We start from the raw sequence: 12333 nt of genomic DNA on the forward strand, positions 1-12333 counted from the left end.
ATTCTCTTTCTACATGTAGAGGTTGTATGTAGAAGTTGTAACACATTCTCTTTCTACATGTAGAAGTCGTATGTAGAAGTTGTAACACATTCTCTTTCTACATGAGTCCATGTTGGCACAGAGTCAAGAGTGTCCTTACTATGTTGCGACACCTTCCATTGTCAAGCTCTTTGCATGTGGCATTTTCAAGTGCACAGAGAATCAAAGTGGTTAATGAGCTCCCCAATACGTATGATGGGTATGCTCTTTTTGAGTTGCCCCCAATATCTTCTAGCTCTCCCATGCAAGGAATGGATCAAAAGTCTGACAGACATGTTTGGATAGAATACTCTACTTGTAGGCAGGAGTTTTTCCATGGTATTGTAAGGACTAGTAGATGTGGAGGTTATATGAGGTGCTACAATGTTGATTGTACATACAATGAGCGCACATGAATAGTCAATGAAACAAAATGGAAAGGAAAGTTGAAGAGGGCTCCCCCTATGGGGCCCATAACTAGAGAGAGTGGGTCTTTTGTCTGTAAGCACTGTGGAGAGCACCCTGAGTGTGTTGCCACATGCAGTGCATTTATTTACTACTGCCTTCCCCATGATCATGAAAAAACAAGCAGATGTGCAATTCATATGGGTACACATAATCATCCACTTGGAGCATCAAGACTATGTGGATAGTCATCATCCTGAATATATAGCAGTGACAACAAATAGAGCACTAGTGAAAAGAAGACATACTGGTGTGCATGGAGGTATTGAGCATAAGGTCTACAAAGAGACAGATGTGTATGATGCTAATTGGGCAATTCAAAGCACAAATGCCAATAGTGTAGTCACATGCTTTGGATACTTGGCAGATGTGCGTAGACGGTGTGGAGCTATGATTAATGAGTTGGGCAGGAGGTCTACAGAAGGAGTCCCAGCTCCATGCTTCAAGGGGGGTCGAAGACAGCATCCCAATGGCATCATAGAATAAGTAGTTTGGTTCTGTAATAAAACAGTTACCCATACATGGAATGTTGATTGCTCTATTAAAGGAGTGCCAGGAACTACTCCTGGAGTGTGGAAGATTGCAAGGGGTACCTTTGTGACAATGCAAGAGAGTTTTGAATTAATAAAATCTAGATTTGTCCTTGAGGATGGTATAGGTAGTTCCATCATTGGGCAACCTTCAATCCCAGATAGAAACAACACACAAAGTCATGCTCAGGCAGGGATTCGTGATGGAAAGGTGGTAAGATGGAGATCGAAATTAAGGAGTTCAAAGATAAGATTGAGAAAGCAATGGTAGCAAATGCAGAGATTATCAAAGAGGATATCATTACCCCACATGAGATTCATGTTTTCCATTTACGGACTCCTGGGTGAATTTCAAGGGGCTTAAGTTATTGCAGAGTTCCCACGTTGTACATGCCTTGACTTTACTGAATGTGAAGTAAATATGACAGCTTATATTCCATGCAAACATATATACTACATCTTCATTGTTGTGCTGGGAATGAGTGCTACAATCCATTAGTTTATACATCAGGCTGCTCTCACAAAGGTGGAGTTGTTTGGGATCTAAGAGAAACCTTTGGAATATAATTAGATAGGTTTCAAGTACTACCTTGAGTTGTTGATGTCCAATCTATAGCTGAAAGACAAGTGGCTATCATCTACTTCTGTATATGAATTAGTATCATCTTTTATGAAAAAAATTTTGTGGGTTGGTAATTTGGCCTCTTCATTGGCTTATAGTAACTGGATTATTTAAGACTAGTTTAATACTTCGTGTTCTCTAGTTCAAATTGAAATTGGCTGGCTCAAGTTTTTTGTGGCTCGCTTTTACTCCTTGACTCACTTCCTACGGCTTGCTTTTTGGTAATCCTCGTTTTCATATAATCATCATTAAACTTGTATCCTGTGGGCTTTGCAAATCTCTCCTTGAGCTCCACTATGATAGTATTCTTCGTTGTCTCATCCTGCATGCACCATCCAGGAAATATACCATTGGGAAAATATGAGGACATTAGGCATGTCATACAAGCGATGAGTTTTTTTTCCTTCTTATCCTCAATAATATCTCGCATCTCATTGAGAATGTATGAAATGTCCTCAAGGTCAAGATACTCTGGTATTAAAGGAATTCTAGAGATGGGAGTGGTGGTGGAGCAAGGGGTGGTAGATCGACTTGGGGTGGAGTGGACTTGGGGTAAAGCTAGGGGTAGGTGGAATGGGTGGGCATGGGACCAGTACCATGCTATCTCATCATGGGTAGAGAGGCAGGAATGTGCAGACTCATCTACATCTGCACTCCCAATACAACACAAGCCCCTCCTAGTCTTACTATGGCATGGGGTATAGCTAGGGGTGGTGGAGAAAGGGGAGGTGGAGTGCTCCATGATAGTGGTGGAGAAGAGGTCAATGGTGGCAAGGTGCACCATCTCATCAACATCTATGGCGGCTACACCTCCACCCCAACAACTACCCTTCTTACTCTTCCTAAAGGGAAGACACCAATACCTAGGTCATGATGCCTGACTAACTATGATAGGCAACCCCTGTCGGGTAGGCAATGCTAGAGCATGTCGGGTAGGCAATGTTGATGCTCTAGAACTAGGGAGACCCATTGCGCTAGGAGAGCTGTGAGATGAAGTAATCCTAGAGTAGATAAGAGACTGGTATCTCTCTAGGTCAGCTAGTCTCATCTTCATTACAAACTCCTCTGGACTCATCAGTCCATTGCCTCCCCTAGAACGGGTGGATTGCTCTAAAGTGGAAGACATGCACTGCGAATCCATGCTGAATAAATAAAACACAAACCCATACAAAAGAAGAAAGCTAAATAAATAAAACTATGAACATGCAAAAATACCAATGCAAAAATAAGAAGAGACGAAGGGGAAAGAGAGGGGAGATAAAGAGAAAAGAGGAGAGGAGAAGAAAAGGATGGGGAAAAGAGTAGTGGAGAGGAGAGGAGGAGAGATAAAGAGAGGAAAAGAATGGAAAAGAATGCAAAAATGAGGAAAAGAATGTGTAAATGCAATAAAAAAACAAAAATGCAAAAAAGAATGCAGAAATGTGGAAAAGAATGCTAAAATATGAAAGAGTGCAGAGGTTTTAGGGGAGGCCTAGAACTTTGGTTTTGCTCTGCTAAGTATCATGGTACTTCTTCCTTCCCCATAGTAGCACCTTTAAAACCCTAGCATCACTATATCACCAAAACCCTAGCATCATTTAAGCTTGCTCTTCCTCTCTTTCTCTCTTCCTCAAAGGTTGAAAAACTACAAACTATTATGGATTACAAGAGAAAGAGATAGGCATGAAGGCAAACAAGCAGTAGTAGCAAGGTTGCAAGTAGAAAGAGAGCAAGCCTAGAAGCAAGTGGAGCAAAGTATGTGAGCAGTTGAGGGTAGTGCAAGTGTGCAAGACGAGGAAAGCAAGAGCGTAAGCATGCACATCGCAAATGATGGTTACAGAGAGGTACTGATAGGAAAATGAAGGGGACATAAGCTCCCTCAACTCTACATGCATGCCCTACATGACTATTTTTTGGAAATTTGCACCACACAAAGTGCAATAAGGGATATATTTGGGGTCTTGATAATGATGTATCATCTAACCATGCTACATCCACACATGCCGAAGTGATAGTTGGAAGCTCCACCTACTCATCATGAAAGGGGAATGGTGGCATAGGGCCAAAATAGGTCCTAAGGTGAAAACCATTAACTGGCTTCTTGATTTTCTTGCCTTGCAACATGCCCAATGAAAACGTTCCATCATAAAACCTATACATGATCCATATCCCATCAGAGCCTTAACTTTCTAGGGCAAGGACTAAATCCAGACTAGAAGAGTAATACTACAACCTTTTCATCAAGGATCTATATCTTTACATGGTGGTTGACCCACTTCTTTCATAACCATTACATTGTATCAAATACAGATGAGGCAATGTACTAGTGTTCACCTAATTTTTGAAGCTGGTTCATCCAATTTTGGGAAGGGACTCTTCTAAACTCAAGAATTTAGACACTATGATCCTAAGGCTCAAAACCAAGAACTCTATGGGGACCTCAACCCCATATACCACCTTGGAAGGGATGGTGACCTTGTATGTTGTTCATAAGGACCATGAGGTAGAATATAGCTTCGGGTCCCAATTGGTCCTATTCTCATGAAGCACCTTCTTTTTTACCATCTGCATGATTTTTTTGGATGATTATGCTTGGCCATTGGTATGGATATCATGTGCTATTTTACCAGCACTTGGATAACATCATTAAGGAAATGGCCACCCTAATAACTAATCAACTTGATTGGACAATGAAACTTGGTGGTGATCATTTCATAGAGGAATTGGCCATGGAAGCCAGCAAGTTTTGGTGTATTGCTCGTGCTTCAACCCACATGGTGCAATAATCTCTCACCACTAGGATGTAATGGTTTCCAAAATCAGATGGGTAGGTGGCTTGAAAGGCCTAACAAAATCTAGACCCAAAGCTTTTGGAATGGTTCAAGGAGCAATAGGACTAGATTATACAGCATTCGATGATGGATTGTTGGGTGGACTAATATTTGGTAGACATTTTGTTTCTTGTCATACTTATAGGCATATTTGGCTACTATTGGCCACTAAAGACTGAATTGAAGCACCTTCTTACCCATCATGTTGCCAGAAAAATCCCTAGATATCCCTTGGTGGGCCTCAATCAAAACCATGGATTACTCATATGGGGTATTGGTGAAGCACTATGTTGAGGCCATGATGATAAAGGAGGTTTGTGATGATACAAAAATTTTGACTTCAAAGAGCAAGTCACTTGCACTTATCTCGAGACAAGTGCACTCCAGGGATGTTATTGTTAATGACTTGGTACATGTCATCATACCAACTGGGCATGAATGCTAGAACATTTTCTTGCATAGCTACCTTGACCTCAAACCAGTTAGCATCTGAAAAGTCATCAGCAAACAAATCAAGCCTCTCTCTCCTCTCCAACCAGGACAAATAGTTGGTGATAACATGCATGGATCCCGAAGAAATGGACAATAGAGAGATGAAACTTTTGCAACAATAGCATCCAATGAGCTTATTTACTTGCAAGGTTTAGTTTGTTGATGAGATACAATAGCTCTAAATGGTCCACAGGAAAGGTGAGCTTATTGCCATAAGGAGGTAAGGTTGAAACTTGTTCATAGCATAGATCATGTCAAGTGCTTCTTTTTCCATCATGTAGTAATTTTTTTAGACCTTGGAAAGCTCTAACTTTCATAGTAGCATGGTCGATACCACCCCTTTGTCTTTTATTGCATTTGAATTGTGCTAATAGCCACATGGAATGGTAACACCACTTCATTTTCTACTACATCTAAATTGTGCCAATAGCCACATCAGATGCATTGACAAATACTAGAGTGGTCGGTACCATACCATGATGGATATGTGTGTGATGCCTCTTATGAATCATGTTTTTTGGAAAATATCATTTCCATAGTCACATGCACTATATAGACCATAGGGTCACCACTTTCATTTTAATCCAATGTCATTGATTTCTATTCCAATGATTTAGCTCTTGCTGTGCTGAAAAGTTGGCAACGTGGAGAATGCCAAGCATTCTCTAAGCAAATACCGCAAATCAGTACCAAAAGTGAAATTGATTCCAGTCAAAATTAATCTAAACTACCATTTGGCTTCACTCCAATTCATGAATTTGTCCCTATTTTGATGCCCTCAGACTGGGAAGAAGTTAGAGAGAATTATTTCGTATTTTTCTCCATCTAAATTCCACCCATTAGGAAAGAAGGGAACACATTTTGGGGCCCTCTAAGAAATTCATTATTTACCTATTTTTGTTGCAAATCCCCCATTCTAGGCATTCTCCAGGTGTCGATTTTCGGTGTCTCTACGGTTGATTTGGGAGTTTTGGACTGCTCCAAACATGCTGGCAATGTCAGAATCATCAAATACTACATTAAAAAAAACATCTTTTGAAGATCACGTATGTCAGACATAATAAAATAAACAGATTTTGAATATGACTTATTTTATATTTTTACATGGTTTTGGTATTTTTCCAACGTTATGTTGGCCCTCTTCTGATTGGTTGAGAGCCTTATTTTTTAAACCCTAAAAGGCCCCAAAATGAGCTCCCTTTTTTTCCTAATGCAATAGCAACATTGGACACATGGACAAATACATGGAATAGTAATGTCCAAAATGGGGGTTGGACAATCAAGGCTTTAGCTAGCATGAGCTTTACATACCAAAAGGCATGGTGACACATGGTCACACTCTAGGGTCCAAACATATGGCATCTTGTTGAGATGTGCATTGAGGGGCATGGCCACATCTGCAAGCTATCAAAGCATCTAGACATGCTACTTGAATTGGCCAAGAAATGAGACAACTACTTTCCATTAATCAGATGCAAAGCCTTCTAAATCTGTTCCACCTTGTCCAAATCCCCATTGCAATCATGTTCTTTAAAATGATGTGACCTACCCTAAACCCTAGCATTTTTCTACTAACTATAGATGCACATTTGGATGGGTTTAGTGATAGCCAAGACACTCAACACTTAGTTATGCATGATGGAGGTGCTACTTGTGGATCTTAAATAGATTAAATTCATTCAAAAAGATCTCATGAATGAAACCAAGTACTTCTCAAAGATGTCTTGCACAATGGTGTTGATATGCTATCAGCACATTCTTTAGGCCAAGGTTCATGACACTCGACAAAAAAACCTCCTATTTTGTTATGAAGGCCATCTTCTCTTGATCTACTTATAGCCACTAAACTTGCCTGGAAATGAATACATCTCATGGTTGGCAACCACATCAAGCATAGAGCTCACATGAAGACTAAAAGAAAGGTTCGGTCACATTGGTAGCATTGAACCTATGCTACTCCACACAAATCCATGGCTTATTGTTCTTCTTTGGAACAATGACAGTGGGGAAAATCTAGATAGACCTGTTGGATAAATAAATGAATCTAACTTGAAACAATTTGTTGATTTCTTCCATAACCTTTCTCGAATAATATCTAGATCTACTTATAGCCACTAAACCTATCCAAAAAGGAGTACATTTCATGGTTGATAACCACATCAAGCATAGAGACCACATGAAGAATAAAGGAAAGGGTTGGTCACAATGGTAGCATGGAACCTGTGCTAGTCCACACAAACTCATGTCTTACTATTCTTGTTTGGAACAATGACAATGGGGAAACTCTAGGTGGACTTGTCGATTAGATAAATGAATCCAACTTGAAACAATTTGTCAATTTCTTCCATAAACTTTCGAGTGTAGTTTGGATTCTTCAACATTGTTGCTAGCAGATCAGCTTCAAAAAATCTTTCAAAATAATCCATTGTTTGTAAAATTGGGGATCAATTCCCTTCATGTCTATGCATCTCTGGAAAATAATCCACATAGGAGCCAAGAAGGATCTCTTGTTCTGACTGGAACTCTAATGTGATGCATGAACTAAATCAAACAATCTAGGGGTTGGCCTCCATCTTAATGTTTAGGTCATAAAACTCATCTTTCTTGACTGTCTCATGACTATAGAATCTTGTTCCCATAAGATTCCTCTACCATCCTCCTTGTCATCATCCATTCTATCAACCATTTTATTTACACCTTTTGCAACATGGGACCAAAGTTGCATATGGACTAGTCATTTTGATTTCATGGATAACTTGACTTTCTTCTTCCCCTTTCAATTAGTGATTAAATTGGAATTCCAATCTCATGGATAACTTGACTTTCTTCTTCCCCTTTCAATTAGTGATTAAATTGGAATTCCAATCTTACTTGACTCTTGCTTGCCAAATCCAAGGTCATCCCAACAACATGGGGTAAGAGTTTCTTATATCTTCCATGCATAGCACCACTATTGAGATGGCAAACATAAGGTTCATAACATGGGGTAAGATTTTCTGTTATGTTCTATGCATAGACCAATACTGTGATGGTGAACATGAGGTCCACAATTGTAATCACAACCCCACATAGAAGGCCTATCAAATAATCCCACCATTTTGCCATTCTAACTACAAATGGATCAGGCTCCCATTCGAAGAATCCTAGCCTTTGACACATTGCATCAAACATTATATTGGCATCCAAGCTTGTGTATCGAACATTATGTTGACACCCAACCCTCCATTAAACAATACACCCCAAAAATGTCCTAGCCACATAGTGTCACTATGATCCACTACTACCATTATCTCTTTTTTTGACACTATTCATTGACACTTATTACTTAATTCTTTAGTGAAAATGGCATCCATCGATATTAGTGTCAAAATGATGTAACATCAAAAAAATTTGTCAAAATATCACTGATATTACTACAGTTTTCGAACAAAATATGTCAATATGAATGTTGATATTAGCATCGCTAAAGCCTCTAGGAAAAAACATAGTGTCAAAAGAAGCATTAATACATTATAGAAGCATTTATAAATTTGGACAATGTCATGCTTCACCCTACACCTTGCAATAATGAAATCAAATACAATTTTTCCACAACTACAAATATGTTTTATCAATTTTTTCCATTTGTGGCCAAGTCTCGCACGCACATCTTTAGCATGTACATCAAGGTCTTCAAATTTGATGTCTAAGAAACCCTCAACTCAAACTATATTAATGTTCCAAAACTCTTATAGAAGGAGTATTGGAAGTGCTAGCTTCCAACATATCTATTTATTAATCTTGCATTTCATGCTCTACTTCCACATCTTCAAGTATATGTTGATTTCTAGGTACAACCTAAATCACATACCACCACTAGTTGTTCACTCAGTCGGGTTTAAAAACCACCTAAGACAAAAAATTGTGATATGCTCATGCAATATTTAATGAAGTTGAAGGAAAATTTATATCCAGATAAGAAAATTTCTTACTTGCTTGTATTGCATGGCTAGAACACATTGTCAGTAGGGTCATCCCAAAATTTTGTTGAGCTAATGGAAAAAAACCCACTTGGATCCTTCCCAACTATAGCTTGAGCACATTCACAGAAAACTTCAAACCATTTCAAATAAAAAATAAATACTTGGAATTTTCTAAAATCCACTTGCAAAATGTCTTGTATGGTTCCAACATAATTCATTTTGCCTACGATGAATTGGCATCCCTTGCACTAGATCTACTATCTTGCAAAAAGTTGTCCATGACTTCTTGATAAAATGTCTTGTATGGTTCCAACATTATCCATTTTGCCTATGATGAGATTTGTATCCCTTGCACTAGATCTACCATCTTGCAAAAATTTGTCCACGAATTCTTGGTCAAAGTTGTCTCCATTTTTCCTACGATGCACTAGCTCTACTTTCTTGTTGATTAAATGGATTGGACTTTAAATCAATTTTCTTTACTTGGTAGTGGTTACCATACGCCCACATTTCCTTGAATGAATGGTACTTCAGAGGTCCTTAGAATATACATAAAGGCTATAAACAAATGTAAATAAAACCAATATGATTATACACCTTTAGGTCACATCCCTGTGCAAATTCCTCCTCCCTGTATGTCACAATATCCACTCTTTGGTTGGCATCTTTGAGAGAATCTTTTAATCAATAAATTGTGCATTTAGTAGGTATTTCTAATAACTTCATGTCATACTTCCTAGCTTTAGTGGTCCTTTGCCATGATTTTCTATACTCCTCTCTTTTACCTCTTTCATCTTCATATTTTTTTATATGTTTCTCCATAATTGTAAAGACAAAAGGTGTTCACTTTGAGTTGCAAGGAGACAATCATTTTCTTCTTCTATCGCTCCTACAATCCTCGTTCATTGCTATCATCCCAAGTCAAGGCATGTCTAGCATGAGTTGTACAAGAAACTTTATAATGTAAAATATTGAATCTTGCACCAGCTAGACTTTTGTTATGCTTTCCTTTGGTCTAGATTTTTGTCTTACATAGCCTTTCAACACCTTCATCGACCATTCTAAGAAAAACATCCACCAGGTATGCAAAGTGCATGAATATGCTATTGTATTGGCAAGTGTATGAGTAGATACAATTAGATTTCCATGATATTTTTTGGAAATTCCTATTCAATCAAACGTATAGCTTTGATGGATGAGAATTCTCATTTCCAAAATGGCTGATTTCTTAACCTATTTTGATGATATCCACCTACATTTATTTATCGATAATGAATGGAACTAGCTGTTGCAATGAGAAGGCAAATTAGACATGCATTTGTAGACCCTCGGACATACCTTACAAATACAATCAGTTTTTTGATGGCCTCTGATGCATCTTTAGTACTACATCCTTGCAAAGAAATTGGAGGGAAATTGGAAATACATAATAACAATCATGTGATAGTAAAATTGAAACAAGAGTCCAAAAATGCTTTGAAATCAAGTGAAAATAATGTTACTTGTATTATTTTGTGCCAATCGTGTGACTTTAGACCCCTTAGTTGTCCATTCAAAGTAAAGGCACCCTTTAAGTGATGCATGTACCCACAATAACACTCTTCACCTAGGTCTCTTCTCCTTTTGCAACACCCATGGTGCCTTTGGTAAAATAACCTTACATGCACAGTTCTATTTTTACCAAAGACTTTGAAGTCCTCTCATGCTTTTGGGATTTCTCTATCTCTAGTCATATGCTTCCATATACTTTTTGCCAATTTTTTTACTATATGAATTGGATCCATTTTCTTCACCTTGTGCTTGCCTGGCACGATGAGTTCCAAAAGAAGATGCCCCTTCATAAACCTACATTGATGGGGCTAGATACACATGCATTTTCTTCACCTTGTGCTTGCCTGGCACAATGAGTGCCAATAGAAGATGCCCCTTCTTTATGGTCAGCCATGGAGAAATATTGTATATTGTGACTACTACTAGACACATGGACCATGATGTGGACTGATGCCCAATGGATTAACCCCGTCCATAGCCAATCCAAGATGCAAATGCTGAGGCTCAATCCCATCCTCTGGCCACTTCTTGTTTAGTGCCTCAGAGCACTTTCCATTCACAAGGATCATTAATGTTCCATCCATTGAGCAGTTCATGAATGCCAATCTGTAAGTCCAACCAAAGATCCATCATGAAATAGGTACAAGATGTGTGTTAAGACGGACATCTATCAGAGTACTTTTCCAAGAATTGTTTGTCCTTGTGTGTCTTGTTGGTACCAATATGCACCATGTTGTGGACAAGTTATAGAGTGCTCATATGTTCCTCTATAAAGGATGCAAGCATTGGGACATGCATGAATTGATTTGTGATCCTTTGTAATGATTCTAGCATTTTCTTTGTATTCTTTGTTCAGTCGAGAATTGTAATTGCTTTTGGAAGTAGTGTGTGAAGTACTTGATACATTGATCCATTAAATGAATTTGAAGCATCAAATTGGAGGTACATTCAATGGAATTACAGTTTGGAGTACATCAGAACTCTTACTTAAAGAGGGACAAAACGCTAGTGTCTAACCATCCATAAGATACTTGTAAATTTTAGATTAGAAGAATGGTTGCAAGACAAGATTTTCTTGCCTTGCCCCTTCATATAACATGGTTCATGCTTCACATCATAAGCTCTCCTCATGTTATTCTCAGGGGCTAGGTCCTCCATAATCACTTTGACATCTTCATCTATTTCATCTGGTGAAGGAGCATCAAAGTATGTTGTTATCCTATCCTTCATTATATCATCCTCATTCAATGTATTCTCCTCTTCAATGATTCTATTTTGTTGCTCTTCTAGCTCTTTATCTTCTCTTAGAACGTTTCAATATACTTGGGTCAACATTGACTAACCAGGATGATTACACTATGTGTGCGCTCTCAAACTTTCTAGAGCTAGTTCATCTCCCTACGTGAGACAAATTTACTGAATCAACTCCAAAAACTCACATACAAGAATTGACTTACAAACTAGCCAAAATGGAATTTGTACCTCATCATTCAACTCAACCTTAGGTAAAGGTTGGAAGCAACCATGTCTCTTTATGTGTGTGATTGATATCCTTAGTGTCACACACAATCACACAAGACCCGTTGATATATATTTTCTCTACTAGTCTCTTCCTTGGAATTTGATGAGCTTGAATACATCTACAAGAAGAACACTTGATTGTTACTACACTATGTTATTACATAACCCTAGCTCAATGAAAAAAATGCATAAGTGGATCCAAACTATTAACATTTTTGGCACTACTCTTTCCTATTGATAAGGACTCTAGAAACTTATGAGAGTTGATATTTCCATCAAAAAAATGATGAAAATTTTTATTTGTTGTAGGACTTTGGAATCTTGCCTTAATGATCAAACAAATGTTAAGCTATCTCATGAAA

The sequence above is a fragment of the Dipteris shenzhenensis genome, chromosome 22, assembly GCF_047967505.1.
Source record: "Dipteris shenzhenensis isolate YYH24624 ecotype China chromosome 22, Dip_SZ_1.0, whole genome shotgun sequence".
Taxonomy (NCBI): Eukaryota; Viridiplantae; Streptophyta; class Polypodiopsida; order Gleicheniales; family Dipteridaceae; genus Dipteris; species Dipteris shenzhenensis.